The sequence below is a fragment of the Pinus tabuliformis genome, chromosome 2_1 (assembly GCF_031772625.1).
Source record: "Pinus tabuliformis cultivar Carrire ecotype Pingquan chromosome 2_1, CPIR1, whole genome shotgun sequence".
NCBI lineage: Eukaryota > Viridiplantae > Streptophyta > Pinopsida > Pinales > Pinaceae > Pinus > Pinus tabuliformis.
In genome coordinates, this window is record NC_142299.1 from 405,893,205 (window position 1) to 405,916,763 (window position 23,559).

Sequence of the window (23,559 nt, forward strand, 5' to 3'; positions counted from 1 at the left end):
AAACCTCTAATATATATATATATATATATATATATATTCTAAATTCACATTTAATTTAATTTAAAATATAGATATATATACACGAAATAAAAAATTTGCTAATACATTCACACTCTAACAAGCAAATCTTTATGATTTATATTTTAAAATAAACATTTAATAAATTTTAAAGTCTTTTGTAATAGAATGATTTTTAAAATCTATAACAATGATTTTTTATTATAATAATAATAATAAATATTATCATTGTCATAAAATTCGAACCCTGGTCATTTTTGCTAATCACATTGAGTCAAATCCTTACTATTTCAGGTCACTTTACCCCTCTTTCTTTTTATCATTCATAAAAAAATATTCCGCTGTGTTATGTTGCAATCAACGGAGGATAAAAGTTATGTTGCAATCAACGGAGGATAAAAGTACATAAAGATAATGGAAAACAACATCAAATTTAACTTATGCGTTTTTTTCTTTTTTTTTTTTATAAATTTAAGTCTGGTTTACGAATCCAGTGACCGCTATTTTCGTGGAAATAGTCTTCCATGCACTTCTAGCCTTTGTGCTTCAACAATCGAGTCTAATCTTGAAAGCAAAAAGAGAATTGAAACCGGAGTCTAATCTTGAAAGCAAAAAGGAGAATTGAAACCGCCAACTTTTTAATAGGGATACTTTAAAAACGGGAACTCAAGGAAATTAGCAAACCCTAGTAATTTAACTTTCAAATAATTTTATTTTAAAATAAGATAATAATAAAATCAGAATGGTTGACCAAGAATCAGTCACAGGTGTTTGTGAACTATCTGCCTATTAATACTCAGCGTATTTGGGGTTTTTTCATAGTTCCTTCATCTGGTTCATGTACAAAAGACTTTTTATATTTTCTTAATATAAATCTATCTTGATTTTTTTCTTTTGGAAAAAAAAAATGATTGATAATTTACAAATAGATATTCATTCTAGTCTGCGAAATTTACAAGGCAATCAAAGTAAGGATGACTGCAAACTTACACATAGATATTCAGGTCTTGAAGCCTATGTAACCAGCTAAAACTTACATATATGTTCCAAGTCTAAAATAAGGAACAAAATAATAAAATAAATAGTTATTTTTAATATTATGTTGTTGCAACTTTAAAAATATTTAAAAAATTTATTATGATTAAAAAAAAATTAAATTAACCTTTTTCACGGTCACTTTCTAAAATATCTCCAGAATTTACAATCATCATAAAAATGCTTACCATTTGTTTCATCCATTGTTACATTAACATTACCAGTTATTATTCTATTCATGATTGACTGACCCAAGCAGCGGAAGTCTCCGTTTTACGTGAGATGTGTTGTGACAGACCGATGAAACTCGATGAATAACACGGTATGACAGTCCTAAAATGTTACTTTTAGTGCAACTCGGATCCACGTAAACCTTACACGCCACATCCTCGCATCGATATCTCGAACCACCTCAAGCGATGTGACCATGGCAACGGCTGCAAGTGTATGTTTTTCTTTTTAAATCAGCGGTCACAATTTTGAGTTTGAGATTTATTGGAAGTAATGCTTTCATGTGTTGTTGTGAGTTTTCAAAAGTCAATCTAGAAGCTGTTGATTCTTATGTCATAAGTTGGAGTTGTGTCATGTCCCAGCCACTTTCTTACGATCAAGATCAGATTTGTCAACGTCACTAATTTGTATATACATGAGAGTGATTTTTGTTGTTTATAAGTTTTCTCTTTTTCTATTTTTTCTATATCATATCACAATTGGTATTGGTTTGACTCCCTCAAGGGAGGGTCAAGAATATGTGATGGACCATGAGTGGTATTGTTTATGTACATATTAGTATAGATGTGTGAAAGTTTATTTTTAGTGTGTGCAATTTTTTGTGATCGTTTGTAGATTTGTTTTTTGTTTGCAACTTCTTTAAACATCCTCAGATCCGTCTGTCATTTTGGTATTTGTAAAATTTACTTTTGGTTATGTATTTCAGCGTGCAAAGGAGTTATTTGTAAAATTTTACTTTTGCTTATCTACTTGGAGCTTTCAAAGGAGTTTGTAAAATTTTACTTTTGCTTATCTACTTGGCAAAGGAGTTATTTGTAAAATTTTACTTTTGCTTATCTACTTGGAGATTTCAAAGGAGTTAAATTCATGCCTCGATGGTTTTGTCGAAATTGTGTGCACTGTCATATTATAAATTTGAGAAATCATGCCCATGAACTATACATCCTAGTATGCTACTGCAGGAACCTGGATTTGAGATCTAGGGTGGAGGAGTTTCAAGTCACCAATGATATATGTCAAAAGTGTTAAAATTGGAGGAAGACATGCTAGTATGCTACTGCACGAACCTGGATTTGAGATCTAGGGTGGAGGAGTTTCAAGTCGCCAATGATATATGTCAAAAGTGTTAAAATTGGAGGAAGATCTCAATTTCTGGCTTTGGCGAGGAAGAGATCTCTGCGTTAGATGTTTCTATTGCAATCTTGTTTCTATCTCAAAATTTGGAGTTTGCATTTTAAACATATTGAGTCTGGTCAACTCAATATGTGAGTATAAGATTGTTGGAATTAACCACTCTAACCAATGATTCTTTGTGAAGATGAGAAAACTACAAGATAAACATTGAACCAGATGAACAACTTTTGCCCTATGCTAAGGAGGGACGTGGTGGCTTGTCTATGCCTGAATGACAGTTGATAGTTTGATGATTATTGAGTTTGTAGTTGTGAAATGTCTTTGTCAAGTAGTTTTCTATTTCTTTCCATTATGATTATAAAAAGGGTTGGTGGTTCTTAAACTGGAAGACCCCGTGTCTGAAACATCAATTATTGTGTGTTAGTAAGGTCAAGTTGTTTGATAAACTTTTGAACACATTACCCCCATCCTAGCAACTGAGGGATATCTGAAAGTCAAATTTATGATAGATGGTGGTTGGTGCATAGAATGGTTCATTACTCTAGGACTCTTATCCCAGAAGCCCCGATGAGATGAGCTGAGGTGTCAATATTGTTGATCTTGCAAAGTTCATCAATAATGGTCAGAGACAATTACATTTTAAATTAAGGTCAAGTGACAACTAGAAGATGTGTTGGCAAAAAAGCGGTGTTTGCGAGATTCCAAAATGGATGTGAGTGTTGATGAAGACTAGTGATACATAGATTATTCTTTTTGTTGTAATATGTGTTTTCAATGTTTTTCGTGTAAGCATTAATGTAGGGTGTTGGAAGTAATGTTTTCATGTTTTGTTGTGAGTTGTTATTGTGAATTCCAAAGTGTCAATCTAAAAGTTGTTAATTCTTATATTAAAAATTGAAATCGTGTCATGTCTCAATCATAAATCCACTTTTTTAAATTTGTTGAAATCAATAATTTACATCTTTAAACATATGAGTGTGATTTGTATTGTGTAATTTTTCTCGCTCTTTCTATTTTTTTTTTCTAATATGATTTGCTTGCTGACTGTAATCGAATATTTTAGGAAGTGCGATGCACAAGGGATCGAGCCTTGTGTTATGCCTTTCACTTTCGAACAAAAAAACCTTTCATTACCTCGCACTAGGCAGTACAGCGATGCCTCAGAAACGTCTTGGCACGAAACTTGATTATCACGTCGCTGCAAAATGGGTATTGGATAGCACCAGGGAGGGCCGCGCAGACCTCGTGCAGAGTGAATTTCTTGCACTTAGAAACAGAAGAAATCTTACACTTGTAACCCCTGTTGGCTCCGTATTCTTTGCATTTGTTGCATGTGTACGCCGAAAGACCCTCAAACAGCAAGAGCTCATGCTCATGGCGGGTGGCGTTAAACAATACTTGATCTTCGTCATCTCTGACTGTTGGATTGGATTCCGCCATGAAGGAGGTGCAGTCTCAATGAATGACAGACCTATTTTCTCTCTCACTAGATGCGGAGGTGGACGATATTGGTATCGCTGGGCCAGAATTCATTGCTACATTGGCTTATTTATATAAGTTGGCGCAAAATCAGATTTCTATGTTAGCGCTATCGCTAATTAACATAGGTTTGGAATATCAAAGTATACTTAGACATGGTAGTATAACTGGCCATTTTAATCACTTTATATAAAATAATCAAATTATTAATATTTTTCTGGAAAGTTATGGAAATTTTGGTCATATTTTGAGAAAATCTAGTTTAGATTTTTGTAAATCTAAGTTACTATTGTTAAATTTCAAAATTTTAGGTGTCCGAGACATTTTTTTATAGTATTGAATCTATTTTCACCATAGAAAACATTATTCAAACACGGCTTCTACAAAAAAATTTGAAATATTTTTACCTAGATTCCATCCACTTTTAACTGTCCAGACAATTCCTCCACAGTAAAAAAACTCCTTTCAAATATGTTGTACCTCATATTTGTAGCTCTGAAATATTTAGTAAATTTTAGTGATTATCATATACATCACTTAATGGAGGTTGGTATATGTTAACATCATTAATTCTACTCCTAATAAATAAATAGAGGTTAAGGAATACGAAAGCTATTTAGATTTGTTTTTTATTTTTTTCTTAACATTTAAGAAAGAGTTAGAATTTTTTTGTTTCTTTTCTTTAGGGTTTTACAAGAAAGAGTATGGTAATTAAACATATAATTAAAAGCAAATAGATTAATTTTATTAATTTAAAAATAAATATATTAATTTTTTTATTACATTTAATTAAACATTTATTTTTTAATTAATTTTCTTAATTTTAAAATATAAATATATTAATTGCTTTTATTATACTTAATTAAAAGAGGAAATTTGAAATTTATATTATTTTGAATTAACATTTCAATCAATTTTTAAAATTTGCATTAACTTTTTTTTCTTCTTTTTCTTACTCATTGTGAATTAATATTTTAATCCTAGCTTAGTAAAAAGAAGCAATCAAATATGAAAATTTTGAAATGTTTAAATGTATACTAAAATTTAGTGAGTAACTATGAAAATTGAGATAATATTAAAATTTATAATTATAAAAACATATGTTAGACAATTTGATTTAGACTTTTTAATTTGACATAAGAATTTAAAGATATTAAAGTTTATAATTGTTAAATATTAATTTAATTTAAAATTAAATCGAAATTTCACATAAAAAAATTTGAAGCCTAACATTTTATTAGCTCAAAAAGATATTACAAAAGAGTATTTCTTGTCTTATTGGTCTTTCTCTTAGGGAAACTAGATCAATAGGAAAAGTAAATGACCATGAGGTTGTGAAGACCTGTGTTAAACATATGATAAAAAAGAAGCTCCTAAAATACATTGGCTTCATCGACCAACAATTGACATACAAAAAAAAACAAAAAATGAGCTTGCAACTTTTTAAAGACTTCATTTGCTAGAGATATAGAGAGTGTACACAAGGTTTCACTTAGCTAAAAGAAGAATCTTGTGATGAATAGGAGGAGCAAGAGCAATTTCTTGACCTCGTACCGCATGTGCCTTGACCATAACCTCTACCACAAACATCCCAACCTCGAGCATAGCTTCGGCCATGAGAACTGCAACCATGAGCACCCCGAGGAAGATCATTGTGACCACCACCACGAGCACCCGAGCGTCGCGAAGACCATGCGTTCTACCACTGTATATTTTTCTACGATGCGCCTGCCTACGTAACTGGGAGCTATGAGCTAAATAAATGATGATAATGGAGCTCCATAGATGGGACACTTGTGTGCCAACTACTCCAGGGTGTCAAAATTATTGACACCAACATGAAACCATCACTATTTGGCTACTATTGGAGCAAGTAAAATTAAATGCGAGGTACTTTTCCCACAGAGGGTGAATTCCCTTGTGATTTGGAGACTTCCACCTATTGTGTCTGATAGATGGAAAGGAGATAGAATATCCTAGGTGACAAATGGTCAAGTAAGTAGAGGCTAGACGACCTGATCCCCACAATGCCTGTGTAGATGCAGGAGTGTGTTGGAGGAAAAATAAGAGGTGTAGCAAGATGCCTACACACCAACGTCAAGAAAAAAAAAGAATGACCAAGGAGGGGATGACGAATGTAAACATAGGTGCAACGAAAATTGATGACATGATAATTAAGGGCCGACATATCCTGCAAAGTAATGGATAAAAAATACAAATTTGGTGGACCCGTTTTTTATCTAAATATGTAAGATTCCATGGTCTGTGGTAGCCTCCTGGTCACAGTTCAATGTTCTAATCGATGCCATTATAGTTGGCCATCATTTCCATGTAATTCAGAGTTGAAAAAGTGTACCTTCCTACTAAATCTATTAATGCCCTTGGTGTGTGAGGAGTTATCATATTATACCTGTGCATTGAGATGCGCATGCAATGAGGAAGGTGGTTGGAATCACCATTCAAGTTGATCATTGGCATGACATTTAGCCTATACTGGCACTAGTTGTGGGGCACAAATTTCACATAAATTGTTACCATAGATTGCGATGAGATGAAGTATTGTGTAAATTAAAAGGTCTAATATTCAAATCCATTTGTGTAGTCTAGTCTATGGAGATGAGAACTACAAAAATTGACTTTGTGCCATGCAAACTCAAGAATAACTCAATTGCCCATTTTTACCGTGTGTTTGTATATATATAGATACATATATATATCTATATCTATATATATATATATATATATATATATATATATATATATATATTAAATAATAATAATAAAAATTATGAATTAAACCACATTTATAAATAATTTAAATTTATAAATTACTCATTTCTTCACTTTAAATGTATAACATGCTATTTGAAATAGCCTAATAAAAATTATATTTATATATAAATTTATAAATTCAAACAATCACCCAAATTTAAACATAATTGTAAAATTTACTATTGTTGAGCTCAAAACATGAATTTCAAAAATAGAAAAAGAGAAAGAAACAGATAAGAAGACCACTAGTTCAATTCAAAGAGGAAGTACATTTGATGAAACAAGCACAATCCCTTAGAATAACTCAGCAACAAGTAAGAAGACTACTAGTTCAATTCAAAGAGGAAGTACATTTGATGAAACAAGAATGTTGTAGTTCGCCAGAGTCGACTAAGTCTAGAAAATCAGACTCAGACTATAGTTATGAACACATAAACATGCATATACAACAGTGTGATTGCACAAATACTGACGAACGTCATTGTAGCCTCTGTTATGAAACCAGCTCACAAAAAGATAGAAAAGAGAGATCCACGCCTTAGAATTTAGCCTCTTCGAGGGGGAAATCTCCTTTACATTACATAAATGAGCAATTCTTGGATGATACAAATGAAAAGACCTCCTTTCTATATATAGGAGCCTAAGGGGTCATAACATAATCAGAGCCGACATAACAATAATAATGTAAGGGCACAATAATAAAAATAGCGGGCTTCTATGGGGCACAATAGTAACAATATGGGCACTACATGGGTACATCAATATAATAAGCGGGTTTTACTAATAACAATAAGGGGTTACACTAGTAGTATAGGGGCCTAACATGCCCCTCTCCTTCAAAAAGTATTGTCCTCAATGCTTCAGTAGTTCCTGATGCTTTTGTATAAAATTCTTGTCCTCCCATGTGGAATCTTCAGCGGGTAAGTTCTTCCACTTGATGAGATACTCTGAAATTGATTGATTTCGTAGCTGTCAGGTTCTTGTTTCTGTGACTGCTCTAGGTTCCAATATGATTTTTCCTTCCTCTTCAATTTCTGGCAATATTGTTTGAATTGGGATCTTTTGCAACTTTTGAATAAGTGGCCACACTTCTTCGTCCTTCTTCCATTCATCCCTTACTTCGTTTATCAAATTTGGCTGGATAATAGAAATAGCACAAAACAATGCTTTCACATCCTCATCCTTGAAGAGTCTTCCCATTCGGTAAGGTCGCCATTTTTTAAGTGCATGTAGTATTGCCAACATTTCCTTCTCATAAATAGCTTGCTTGAGATGTAGCAGTAAAAATACCCAATCACCTACATCAAAACATTTTTCACTACGATGTTGATCTACCTGTTGTTTCGTTTGATTTTGCACCGAAGTGGCATTATCCTTTAAAATTTTGAGAACTTGTTGTTGATGCTCGATGTGATCTTTCATTGCTTGAACCTTTTCCTTCTTGATATTTCCTTCTATCTCTAGAGTTGGAGTGGTAATTTCTTCCAATCCTTTACAAGATATGGTCGGATTCATTTCTTGATGCTCGATGTGATATTTCACTTCTTGACGTGTCCTTCTATCTTGATAGTTTGAGGAGTGGTAATTTCAACAATGAATTACAAGATATGGTTGGATTCATTTCTTTTTTCTCGATGTGATCTTTCACTTCTTGCACCTTTTTCTTCTTGATATGTCCTTCTATCTTGAGAGTTTGAGGAGTGGTAATTCTTGCCAATGCTTTACAATATATGGTCTGATTCATTTCTTCTTTCTCTAGGGTGGGGTCCTGGCGTATATCTTCTTCTTTTGATGTTTCTTGATCCTTTTCTTCCTCCTCTTCATATTCTATGTAAAATAATTTCTTCTCAGCACACTTATGACCTTTAGTGCATTTGCTATCACAATTGTAACAAAGCCCTTTTTCTCTTTTTTCTTCCAATTGTTGTGGTGTAACCCTTGTAGGTTGTGGAAGGCTAGGAGAAAAAACGCTTCCATCTTTATAGTTGTGAGGGGTATACTTCCTGGTTCCCATAATTTTTCTTTCCACTATGTCACAAAGCCCTTTTACTCTTTCCAATTGTTGTGGTGTTGCTCTAAAGAAGGTTTTTCTCTTTGTATCCTCATAATGTGCTATCATTTCCTCATTGAAAATTGACCACGTAACAAGTTGTTTACGAGAACAAAGCCCTTCATACCATAAAAATTGATTCGGTTCTAAATATGAAGATGCAATACATACCTTTTGTAACATTGGTACACCATGTGGATCAAAATATTGCTCCATCTGAAGTATCCAGTTTACCGGATCCTTGCCATCAGACTTCCTCATATTGCTTTCTCTTGATTTTAGGAGCTCAATATTGAAATGAATGTAACTCTGTACTTTCGGATCTTTAAGGTATGAAATTGCGACCTGTAGTAGCCCTCTATGTCCTCTTTCCAATGCCACCAGTCTGATCCAAATTGGATTCTCCAAGAAAGAGTTATGCACAATCTCCCAGGATGACCTGATTATAAACTTTTCCAGAAGAGCGAACTTGTATGAAGTTCCACGTGTCATTGTTTCGACCTTTGGCACTGAAAAATATATAAAAGAAACTACAGTCCGTCCTCTTTCTGTAACTTTTTATGAAATTTCAATTCGATGCTCAGAGAGAAAGTTATGACGATTTTCCCCAGGTCACCTGTTTGGAATTTAATTCAGGAGACTTCAAAAAGACCAAGTTCCTCAGATCATATCTCCGCAAATATAGCACGAAAACCTCTGAAATTTGAACTCGAGATCGAACGAGATGTCTTCTCAAATGGTTTTTTTTTTAGCTTCTGAAACATCGCAGAAAAAAATTTATAATGAAAATGCCACGATGACCTGTTTGGAGCAACGAAACCCTAGAATCCAGAGCTCTGATACCAATTGTGATGAAACCAACTCACAAAAAGATAGAAAAGAGAGATCCACGCCTTAGAATTCAGCCTCTTCGAGGGGGCAACCTCCTTTACATTACATAAATGTGCAATTCTTGGATGATACAAATGAAAAGACCTCCTTTCTATATATAGGAGTCTAAGGGGTCATAACATAATCAGAGCCGACATAACAATAATAATGTAAGGGCACAATAATAACAATAGTGGGCTTCTATGGGGCATAATAGTAACAAAATGGGCACTACATGGTACATCAATATAATAAGTGGGTTGTACTAATAACAATAAGGGGTTACACTAGTAGTATAGGGGCCTAATAGCCTCTCTGAAACTCAATCAAGTTTTGATTTAGAAGAACAAGATGAAAAAGTCATACAGAAAGAAAAGGTGTGTAGGGAACATACCATAGATGATGATGAATCTAAAGTACTGTCAAGAATCAAAATTCTTGCATAAGGAGAACTAAAAGAAAAACTCCTAGAAACATTCCTGCAAACCATGCACAGAGACACTAGTAGTTCTTCAAAAGGTACCATCTCTAAATATTTGTTTGTAGATGCCTCTTATGAAAAGAATACAAAGTATTTTCAAATAAACTAACAACATACAAAGCCCAAATCCTTGACCGTAGGAGAGGTCAGCCATGAAATTCATCATCTAAAGAAATAAATTGTTGAGCTCAAAACAAGAATTTCAAAAATAGAAAAACAAAATCAGCAGATAAGAAGACCACTAGTTCAATTCAAAGAGGAAGTACATTTGATACAAAAAACAAAATCCCCTAGAATAAATCAGCAACAGGTAAGAAGACCACTAGTTCAATTCAAAGAGGAAGTACATTTCATGAAACAGGAATGTTGTAGTTCGCCAGAGTCGACTGAGTCTAGCAAATCAGGCTCAAACTATAGTGACAAACACATAAACATGCATATACAACAGTGTGATTGCAAAGATACTGACGAATGTCATTGCAACCTCTCTGAAACTGAATCATATTTTGATTCAGAAGAACAAGATGAAAAATCCACACAGAAAGAAAAGGTATGTATGGGACATACCATAGATGATGATGAATTTAAAGTACTTTCAAGCAGCAAAATGCTTGGAGAAGGAGAACAAAAAGAAAAACTCCTAGAAACATTCCTGCAAACCATGCACACATGACTAGTAGTTCTTCAAAAGGTACCATCTCTAAAGCTTTGTTTGTAGATGCCTCTTATGAAAAGAATACAAAGTCTTTTCAAAGAAACCAACAACATACAAAGCCTAGATCCTTGACCCTGGGAGAGGTCAGCCATGAAATTCATCATCTAAAGAAAGAAATTGTTGAGCTCAAAACAACAATTTCAAAAATAGAAAAAGAAAATGTAGAAGATAAGAAGACCACTAGTTCAATTCAAAGAGGAAGTACATTTGATGAAACAAGCACAATCCCCTAGAATAACTCAGCAACAGGTAAGAAGGCCACTAGTTCAATTCAAAGAGGAAGTACATTTGATGAAACAAGAATGTTATAGTTCGCAAGAGTCGACTGAGTCTAGCAAATCAGACTCAAACTATAATGATGAACAGATAAACATTCATATACAACAGTGATTGCATAGATACTGACAAATGTCATTGCAACCTCTCAGAAACTGAATCAGATTTTGATTCATAGGAACAAGATGAAAAATCCACACAAAAAGAAAAGGTATGTATGGCACATACCATAGATGATGATGAATCTAAAGTACTATTAAGCATCAAAATGCTTGCAGAACGAGAACTGAAAGAAAAACTCCTACAAACATTCATGTAAAGCATGCACAGAGGCACTAGTAGTTCCTCAAAAGGTACCATCTGTAGATGCCTCTTATGAAAAGAATACAATGTCTTTTCAAAGAAACCAACAACATACAAAGCCCAGATCTTTGACCCTAGGAGAGGTTAGCCATGAAATTCATCATCTAAAGAAAGAAATTGTTGAGCTCAAAATAAGAATCTCAAAAATAGAAAAAGAAAAAGAAATAGATAATAAGATCAGTAGTTCAATTCAAATATGAATTACATTTGATGAAACAAGGACAATCCCTTAGGATAACTCAACAATAGGTAAGAAGACCACTAGTTCAATTCAAACAGGAAGTACATTTGATGAAACAAGAATGTTGTAGTTCGCCAGAGTCGACTGGGTCTAGAAAATCAGACTTAGACTATAGTGATGAACACATAAACATGCATATACAGCAGTGTTATTGCACAAATACTAATGAATATCATTGCATCCTCTCTGAAACTGAATCATATTTTGATTCAGAAGAACAAGATGAAAAAGCCACACAAAAAGAAAAGGTGTGTACGAAAAATACCATAGATGATGATGAATCTAAAGTACTATCAAGCATCAAAATTCTTGCAGAAGGAGAACTGAAAGAACAACATCTTGCATGCTCATCTTCCCAACAGCAGACTCTGACCTTTCGGGCTTCCAACTGTTCTTAACTTCATGGCCCTAGCCGCAAGCATTCCTGGTTGTACTGGTCATATTTTATTGGTTTCCATTCCTTCATTGTGGTGTCCCTTACTCATTCCATCCTCGTTTCTTATAAACTTGAGCTTGACCACCATTAGGGTTTTCGAAGCGGTCAGGTTTCTCACCTTCCACATCGTGAGATCCTCTACCCTTCCAAGCTTTGATTCCCGACTTGTCGGGGACGTGAGCACCACCCTTTGGTCGATTTGCTATAGCTGTTGGAGGGGCCTGGCTCTTGCCCTTGTGAGAGAAGGAAACTTCACAGCCTTCCTCACTTTGCTGAGAAGATGAATCACCTCTCCACATTCTTATCGCAGCTTACCTCACAGAGACCCCAACCAAGAAATTATACCTTCTCTCCAGCAAAGTTTTAAATAAGACGGCATGCCCTGCAAACAAAGGGGCATGTAACTTTATCATTAATTATTCAAAAAACTAAACCGATACACAACTTACCAAGGGGCATGTAACTTTATCATTAATTATTAAAAAAATTAAAACTATACACAACTTACTAAGGGCATTGTCTAAGCTTCAAAATGAGCTCATCAAATGACTTAACAACTAAGTTTAAGTGATAAATAAAAACTCGAGAATGTTCATATTTCCGATTAAATTTTCAAATTCAAGAGTTAATGTGTTGAAAACGAAATAACAAGCTTGAGAAATCTATTAATATCATATTAAGCTTTTCTTTAAGAAGGATGTGTTGGAGGGACTACACACCTAGGATCTTTATTAATAGCACATGCAGACACTTAATTAGAGCACGAGAATACATGCAAGATCATTTTTGCATGATTTAGTCCCTGTTTTGCTCCTCCTTTCACTCCTCAACTGGCTAGTTCTTCTACATGATTTACTCCTTGATTTGCTCCTCCTTTCACTCCGCAACTAGCTAGTTCTCTCTGAAACTTGCTGTAGGTGTTGAGTCCTTTCATTGATCACCACTATGGCGCATTACCTTGGTATATTCACCCAGTAATGCCATATCATGAGCATTGTAACCTCTTTTTTGAATCAATCATTCTTTATGTTCTTTCGATTTTCTTTTAGTGTTTTTACTCTATAAAGTTGTGTGTTCAATGTTTACTAGCTAGATTCATCTGTGCAGGTTTTCTAAAACATTTACATGGTATCAGATCCCACAGGTTGCTAGATAAAAGGCGCACCAGTACTTTATTTTGTAGGTATTACAGCTTGGAGATCGAAGATTGACAAAAAAATGGAGTTTCCCAAAGCATCAATCCTAACACCATACAACTATCACGAATGGAAGGACCAAATGGCTCGATACCTTACTCAGGTAGGATTGTAAAAGATTACCATGGCTGCAGAAGTGGAACCCACTTTAGCCATAGAGAAATCCAAGTACCTCAACCACATGGATGAGGCCCACACATCCATGTGCATGTGCATCTCCCCAGAGTTGCACTTTCATCTATCTATCTGCAATACTCCCAATGAGATTTGGAAGAAGGTTGAAGAACTCTACAGGAAAGAGGATGAGATGAAAGGACATATGCTCGAAGTGGAGCTGCTCTCATTGAATCCACCGAACTATGACAGAATTCAAGACTTCTTCACCAAATATAATGATATATTGCTGCAACTCAAGGGTTGTGGAATTGACAAGTCCAAGGAGGAGAGTCGCCGAGTTCTCTCTATTATGTCAAAGCTCGGACTAGAATACTCCGTCTTTGTGTCCACATTTCATTTAGTAAGGCTCGCAACAGGTAAATCCTACACTATGCCTTCTCTCAAAGAGTTCATGGAGTCCCTCACTTTTGAGCAAGATAAACTCATTGGCATGGGGAAAATCAAACCTCCAAAAGCGCATGCACTTGCTGTACATGATGGAAGCCACAATAAAAATCATAGATCTAATTCAAATCAGAAAAATACGCAGTAAAAAGACAAGGGAAAAGCGCATTCCCATCCAAAGAAGGAAGGGTACACCAAGCCCTTCAATGACTCCTCCGACTCCAGAAATGAGAAAGGGAAGAAAGTAGAAAAATGCAACTACTGTCACTGCGGATTCCATTAGAATCCTCCTGCATGAAGAAACAAATTGACCAAATGGAGGAAATCCTTCAGAAGCACAAACTTGGGGACCACATCCCTCAGGGCGCCAAGAAGAAAACTGAGGATTCGCCACACGGGAAAGGTAACAATTTTCATGTTTTAGTTGCAATTAACTCTTCCCCTGATGCATGGATTATAGATTCTGGTGCATCACATCATATGGCTACTAAAAAGGAAGTCTATTCCTCTTTGGATGCATGCAAAGGACCTCCCATCCTCATGGGAGATGACTCACCTATTGAGGTCACCAGGAAAGGTAGAGTGGAACTTTTACACGGAAGCTTTGAAGATGTGGTTCATGTTCCAAAACTTTTGGTAAACCTACTTTCAGTTTATCAAGTCACTCATTTCGGCACTAGAAAGAGAGTGGAATTCACTCCAGATGCAGTGAACATATATGACCTACATAGCAGCTCCAAAATTGCAACTCGTGAGGTAAATAATGGAGCTAGACTGTATACATTTTCTGAATTTGAATCCTCCTTATTGCTTACACATGCTAATGATAGGAATAGGCTTTGGCATGAGAGGTTTGGTCACATAAATTACAGGTATATGTAGCAGCTAAGCAAGCATGAGATGGTGGAAGGCTTGCCAAATATCAGTTTCTCCAAAGGAGTTTGTGAAGGGTGTGTCCTTGGCAAACATCCTAGAGAAAAGTTTGACACTGACAAGACTCATAGAGCATCCTCTCCTCTAGATCTGATCCATAGTGATCTCATGGGGCCTTTTCCTCATCCTTCCATCAAAAAAGCAAGGTATGTGCTTACATTTATTGATGATTTCTCACTGTATACTTGGGTGTATCTTCTTATGGCCAAATCTGATGTTTTTGCGTACTTTGAAGATTTCAAAGCACTAGTTGAGACACAGTCAAAGAGAAAGATCAAAGCCCTCCGTATAGACAGTGGGGGAGGAATATGTTAACACAACACTTCAAAACCTTTGCCTTGAGTCCAACATAGAGTTGCAGCACACAGTTCCATACACTCCGTAGCAGAACGGAGTTGTTGAGAGAAATAACCGATCTCTCAAAGAGATGGCTTCTTGCATGCTGCATGCTAAGTCACTACCTCATAAGCTATGGGCTGAAGTAGTTAATTGTGCTAACTACATCCAGAACAGATCTCCTCATAGGTATGTCAAGGATCAGACCCCCTTTGAGGCTTGGAGCGGCACTAAACCGGAGGTCACCCACTTTCATGTTTTTGGCTCCCGAGCATGGGCCAGGATCCCCTCTGAGAAGAGGAAAGCTCTTGATCCACAGAGCATTGAGTGCATCTTTGTTGGATACCTTGATGGTGTGAAGGGATACCGACTCCTGATTTCCTCTATGGACAAGCTCGTCATTGAGCGAAGTGTCAAATTTGAGGAAAGTCTCTCGCATGCAGTCACCTTTTATCTACCTCATGTCCGAGATGATGACTCAATACACTCAGATGCAGATACAGAGCATGCAGATGCCGAGGTAGAGCATGCAGATTCAGATAAAAATCCAGTGCATGCATATGATGATCCACATCCAAGCCCAGATCAAGTTTCCAGCAATGAATCAACTTCCCCTGTCATAAATCAGAGAACAAGGAGCTTAAGTGAGATATATGCACAAAACCACTCAGCTGCTAGAAATGGTCTTGTGGGGGACAATTTTGATCCTTGAAGGACTAGCTCAGAGTTTATTGAGCCTCCTCTTGCTCTCACTGCCACTTAACCAATGCCATCCTGGCATTGTCATTTGGTTCAGTCTCCTGATCCGCAGTCTTATGCTGAGGCTGGTGGGCATCCTTCTTGAGAGTTCGCAACGGAGGAGGAGTATAACTCCTTCCTTGGGAACCAGACCTGGGATCTGGTCCCCCTTCCTTCAGGAAGGAAACTTGTTCGCTGCAAATGGGTCTACAGGACCAAGAGTGCTGCAGATGGGAAAATCACCAGACAGAAAGCCAGGCTAGCATCCAAAGGCTTCCAGCAAGTGCATGGCATTGATTATGATGAGACCTTTGCTCTAGTAGCAAATATGGATTCCATACGCCTTGCACTTGCCATTGCGGCTACCCAGGGGTGGGAAGTACATCAGATGGATGTGAAGAATGCCTTTCTTCACAGAGACCTATCTAAGGAGATCTACATGGAGCAGCCACATCATTTCATTCAGGATTCATCTTTGGTCTACAGACTGAAGAGTCTCTCTACGGCCTTAAGTAGGCCCCGAGAGCTTGGTATGCGAAGATGGATTCTTTTCTCTTATCACAAAACTTCGAAAGATGTAAGTCTAATATGAATGTTTACATGCTCAGGACACATGATTCTCTTCTTATCTTAGTTTTGTATGTGGATGATCTCGTGATCACTGGCATCTCGACTTGAGAAATTTCCGCAGTCAAGAGGGTGTTGCATGATAGGTTGTTGATGATGGAAATGGGTCCATTACACTTCTTTCTTGGTCTTAAGATTAGCCAGGATGCCACAAGCATCAAACTCTCTCAGGCTAAGTATGCACAGGATCTCCTCGAGAGATTTCACATGACTGACTGCAAGCCAACACCGACTCCTTTTCTGTTTGGGGTCCGCCTTGAGAATGGAGGTGACACTCCATTAGTTGACAATACTCTCTACCAACAACTAGTGGGCATCTTACTATACCTCACCCACTCCAGACCATATCTCTCATATGTAGTAGGGGCAGTTTCCATATACATGCAGGAGCCGCAGGAGCTACACTGGAATGCTGCCAAGCACATCCTCCAATATGTGCAAGGCACCATCACCTTCCAGATTCACTATGTAGCAAGCACTGCATTGAATCTCCTTGGCCTCACAGATTCTAATTGGGCAGGTGACAACATTGATCGCAAGTCCACCTTCGGATATTAACTCAATCTAGGGTTTGGCCCTATCTGTTGGTCGAGAAAGAAGCAGGCTGCTATTGCTCTCTCTTCAACTAAGGTCGAGTACAGAGGAGTAGTCAACATCACCATTCAGGCTTTTTGGCTACAACACTTCCTCACTAAGTTGGGCATCTAGTTCCACCAACCCACTGTTATCTGGTGTGACAACCAGATCACTCTCATATTTTGTAGGGATCCAGTATAGCAGTAGCGAACGAAGCACATAGAGATCCATATGCACTACATCAGAGACTTAGTACATGATCGGGTCATTGATTTGCAATGCCATCCTTCAGCAGAACAGACTGCAGACATCTTCACCAAGACATTCACTGAGCAGAAGTTTCACTCTCTGCGTGATCGTCCTGGAGTGAAGGACACAATTTCTTAGCAACTATCTTTTCTTCCTCTTTTCTTTTGATTACATTGTATTTTAAGGGGGGGGGGGGAGAGGGGGGGGGGGGCGGTTTTCCCATGATGTTTTCCCTCTTTCCTCAATTTTAGTACAAGTTGCACTCTATGTTGGGTGACCTTTGGCCTTAGTTTCCAGGGTCCATTTTCTATTTTTCCCCATAGTGGCATTCAGGGGGGGGGGTGTTGGAGGTACTATGCACCTAGGACCTTCATTACTGGCACATGTGGACACTTAGTTAGAGCATGGGACTACATGCAAGATCTTTTCTGCATGATTTACTCCCTGATTTGCTCCTCCTTTCACTCTACAACTGGCTAGTTCTTCTGCATGATTTACTCCCTCATTTGCTCCTCCTTTCACTCCGCAACTAGCTAGTTCTCTCCGGAACTTGCTATAGGTGTTGAGTCCTCTCATTGATCACCACTATGGCACATTACCTTGGGATCTTCACCTAGTAATGCTATATCATGAGCATTGTAACCTATTTTCTGAATCAGTCATTTTTTTTGTTCTTTCGATTTTCTTTTAGTGTTTTTTCTCTGCAAAGTTGTGTGTTCGACCTTTACTAGCTAGATTCATCTGTGCAGGTTTTCTAACACATTTACAGGATGTACATGTGTTGTGACATGCAGGGGATATTGTAACATAAAGTGAGAGGTCACAAAAGTGCTACATTGAACTAATTGAAAATTTTGTTTGCGAATGCAACCCTTTTATTACGTAGTCCAACTTTGAATACCACTACTCAGGAAATGGGGACATGCAAAAGAGAGTGATTATAGATCTTAACATCATTACATCCATCTTGAAAATTTCTCTACTTCAAAAGATATTAAAGCCCCAAGGGCTGCAAGAATGTGTCGCATACATGCCCATATCCCCATTTGTTCAGAGAAGTATGACCATCAATGGAGCAATTATAAAAAATGGAAAAGAGATTGTATTAATAACATATATTAAAACTTCGCCCCCGATCGGGGTCCATGCTCGAGGCAGGAGAGGAAATTTGTCAGACATGGTATTTATCATGTTTAAGGGAAGGGTACCACCCACCGCCCCCACACGCTCATGGAAATGGGTGCAGTGGCCTCCCGCATGCTACCTGATAGAAGAGATGGGAGAAGTGGTAGGCATGGCCAGGATGGAGAAGGAGGTGAGATGGCTAAGGCAGGACGGGTGATGCAACAGAGCAAGGTTGAATGGGATTATGAAAGAATTCGGTAAAGAGTGAGAAGTATAGTTGAGATTACGGGAGGACGGAGGAGCGAGGGTGCAAGTCTGCGAAGCTAACTGTGACGGTCTCAACGAAGTGTTTCCAAGTATGTATCTTGGCCTTTCAAGCCCATTACTATGGTAACTATGTTAATTCATGGCTAAGGGGTGCGAGAGATGACAAGGGAGGGAAATTGGGGGGATGACCAGGGAGACCAATGTTAGCTGGGCAGGTGGTGATCGTGTTTGGGCTAGAGATGAGAGCCATGAGAGGAAATCGGGGTTGGGATCTAGAGAACCCTCCTGTGAGCGAGTGAGATAGCTAGTATACCAATGAGGGTGGGGAGACTGAGGCTAAGCATGAGCGGTGGCCATGGGAGGAGCAGAGAAGTGAGGCAATTCTTCTAGGCAAAGGTGTGAGGCAACAGCACTAGGCATAGGGGCGAGGGAAGGCAATGATAACCATGAGCGTAACCCAACTAGATGGGCTGGCTGTGATAACGGTGAGCGTAAATTGGGTCTGGCACTGTGACAACACCCCTGTGAGTAGGCAAGAGCATTGGAGAAACCATGGGGGTGGTGAGACTATCACAAGGCAGGCGAGGAAGAAATGTGAGTGGTAGAAGAGTGGCGCAGCTACACCAGCCAGAGGAGAGGCAATACATCTTGGGGCATAGGCAATTATGATGGGATGCACGAGGGGAGCGGAGCCTGAATCAATCCGGAGAGGCATGAGACCACGTCTTGAGAGTTAATTCATTTCGTATGTGAACATGCACGGAACAAAGAAGAGATGGCTCGACCTGCACATGGAAGAGGACGCAACAGAAGGGGTAGGGAGTTGACTAGAGCACTTCGGAACCTAGGCATGGGAGGAAGCTTGTAGAACACCTTATTAGCGAAGTGGTGGCATTATACAGGGAAGGAACAAATGCATGCATCTGTAATATTTTGGACGAATGGGAGAAGAAGACAAAACAGGAGGATGAGTTCAAAGAGGAGATGGAGAATTGGCAGGCTATAATCCCAGATCCCGGGAATACTAGGGGCAGACTCAGCCAGTTTAAACATATACTCTATTTGTACTCGCTCATGAAGAGCCTTATGGGGAAGGCAATGGAGCAAATGTGAGTGGGGATGGCTATGACCCACTAGGACATGCCCAGTTACAAAAAAGACTTGCAAACAATCAAATTTCAGCTGTGTAAGAAGGAAATTTGCCTTTACCAAATCCAAAGGCACATCCCTTGCATTATTGAGCTTGCTGATATGTGTGGCGACTCAACTAAAGCCTGGCTGCGGTGGAGTCTGCCTCGAAAGAACAATAGGATTAGTTAGTTTCTTCAATGTTTTTTTGTTTCTTGCAGGTAGCATTTTCTTTACTGTTGCATGCTTATGATAAATAGACACATAGACTCTTATCATGATACAGATACGTATATAGGTTGGTTAGATTGACTGATACTATATTGTTTCTGGATAGCTTATAACGAGGATAGGTGGCCAACAGACTTGGTTTCCCACTAGGAAATTTGAGGCCACCTATCTCATATATGTTGTGTAAACTTGAGTTTTATAAATAGAAAAGGAAGGTCCTGCCAAGCTTAACAAAAAAAATATATATTAAAACTTCAAAATAAAGATTCCGTACATAAAATTGATTCCTATTGGATAAAATTTTAAAATTTTGAATACCTTAACAGAATCCTTTCAAACTTCTAAAACAAACACACTCACTTTGTTGTTGTGATAAAAAATATACTTAGCTTAGAAGTCCTATATATAATGTCATTTCTAGAGTTTATGTTCTCTATTTGACCAAAGAGAAAGGATCTCATCAAAATCTTCTGAATATGATTCGTACCAAAGTTCTTGTGGTGGCTTCTTACACATGACACAACACTTATAGTAATTGCAACCATCACACCATTTTTGTGTGCAACCTCGCATGCTTGGGAAATATCATCTATTTTCTTAAGAAACTCCCATAAGAAACCCTCCACTACCAAAATTCTTGATTTGGAAATCAAATCAGATAAAGATGAATCGAAATTTATGATGGAGGGCATGCCTTGTAAACAAAGGGGCATGTAACTTTATCATTAATTATTAAAATAGCTAAAACTCTACACAATTTACGAAGGCCATTGTCTAAGATTAAAAATGAACTCATCAAATGAGTTAACAGTTGAGCTTGAGTGATAAAGAAAAACTCAAGAGAATGTTCATGTTTCCAGTCAAATTTTCAAATCAAGTCAAGGGATGAAGTGTTGAAAACAAAATAACAAGCTTGAGAAATCTATTGATATCATATAAATCTCCCCTTGAGAAGGATGTACATGTCTTGTGGCGTGCAGGGAAAACTATAGCATAAAGGGACAAAAGTGCTAAATTTAGCCAATTGGAAATTTTGTTTGCTAGTGCAGCCCCTTTATTACCTAATCCAACTTTGAATACCACTACCAGCAAATGGGGACATGCAAAAAGAGAGTTATTGCAGAGCTTAACATTATTACATCCATCTTTCAAATTTCCATGATTCTTAAGATATTAAAGGGTCTTGCCGAAGGGCTACAAGAATGTGTTAGATATATGCCCATATGTTCATAGACACACAAGTAATGAAAGGAAAGTTGATCAGTCTACTGTTTAGGATACATTTCTCACTTCTAACTAAACTAAAGCGCATCCACCTACTTATCATTCTACAAACAAAATGAACCTGATTAGCTCATATTTGAAGAAACTATAACGTTAAATGAGGGGCTCATGTTTGATCTCCAAAATGGAAGAATTAGCTCAACACAATATTTGATCAACCCAAGCCAAATGCCTAAGCTCATTTTGGATAATTTTCTTTTCAAAACCCCACGCAACTTTTAAACAAAGATTTCAAACCAATTGGTTCTTCATGAATGGATCGAAAACAAGTGAATTATCTCAACATGATCAAGATCCATACTTTACCTTCTTCAACAAATGAAAAAGTTATCTAATCTCTTTGAAATTTTGTTAAACCCCACCCTCGTATTCCTCCAAGTTGTCTTCAGTTTGACATGATCCATGTTTAGGAGCACAATGATCATGCAATCTCCTTATTAAGAGAAACACTAAGAGAATCCATTAAAACCTCTTCCCAAGTTTAAGGATTTCAAGCTCAGTGATATATAATCCATCAAGTTGAACCTACGTAAGGTATCCTAAGTAGTCATAAATTACAGAGACAGTTTGGTGTGAAACTTAAGCCAAGGGTTCATGGATGTGGAAACGAAAGTGAAAAGGCAAAACACCACCTTTCATCTTTTCAGATGCTTCAGAGTCGAGACTGGAAATAGACTTTGCAAAAGCATGACAAAAAATAATTAAGATGTTTAGTCATCAAGTTGTGAAAGGGAAAATGATTGGGACTACACATATATGGATTTCTGTCCATCCTATTTGTACAAAACCGTAACATCTGAGAGTATATTTATTATAAACAAATAATTGCACATTGTTGCAAAGAAACAAGAGTCTTGTTGCATATAACCTTAAAGTGGTTAAATTAAACCAAAAAATGGAGATACTAAATGGCTAATTTGCCATGGAATTGTAAGATCTGATATAATGAATCTCTAGCAGCTAGATCAACCAACAATAGTTGCTATGCAACTCAGGCATAAAGTAGGATACTTTTTCCTTATTCCAAATAGTAGCCACCTACAAGTTTTTTATAGAAATACACTACAATCTACAAATAGTACACACATAGGCATGTATATAATTTAAGATGAACCCAAGCCGTGCTCAAATTGTGTAGGAAGCCTAGAAGTTTAAAAGACAAATGACATAAATGAAACCATCACTATTTGATGAAGTTGATCATCAAGAATTCATGTGCATTAGTACAGTTTCATCACTATTGCAGATATTCTTACATTTAGAAATGACAAGACAATGAAAAAGTATATTCCCATGATACATGCGAGAGAATTTCTATGTACATTTCTTAATAGTAAGGACACAATTATGCTAAATGCAAGTAAAACAAAATTATGGCATCACATGCTAGAATGGAATCAGATTATTTCTTGGCCATAAAAAGAAATAGAAGACTACTAGAGAAAAACAAAATAGAATTTCAAGTATATAATGCCATTCTACCTTGTAGGTAAATAGTATTTGCAATCAGCCATCAACTGCTCATATGTGGAGCAGTCTTCATAATTATGTAATATGCGGCAAGATGGTTGCTTGTACTTGGCTCTATACAGAAGCATCAGAAATCATGATGTAACCACATTGTTTTAATTTTCCTTCTATTGAAAAAATGATCTAAATATTATAGAGAGTAGCCCAAATTTAGGCATAAACACTTTGATTTGGTTATCCTCCCATTAAAAAAATTTATGTAAATAGAAGGTAGCATTGATAGTGGTCATAGGCCCATAGTGAGTGAATATGCAAGTATATGTATAGGTAAATCTTGTACACATAAACTTATATAATGGTGGTTATTTGGGGAGGTACTCTTGTAATGTATAAGGAGTTACACAAGGTTTATCATGCTATTTTGTGTTTGGTGCATAACAACATAACAATAAACCAATAGTAACATTTTAATAATTACTCAAAAATACATGGACTGAAATTCAATCTCAAATAAGCATACACAAGTGGTGTAAGAGTGTAAAAAAAGCAGACAAAAAACACCATTAAGTTCAACAAGTGGAGTACTGAAATACATGTTGATAATTTTTTACAAATACTAAACAATTGTATTCATTAAAGTAGCCATAGCTTGTGATTAAGAAAAAAATAATTCATTTTTGACATACAAAAAGCACTGAACGCAGGGACTAATTGATGCACTTGGTTCTTTTAGAGCC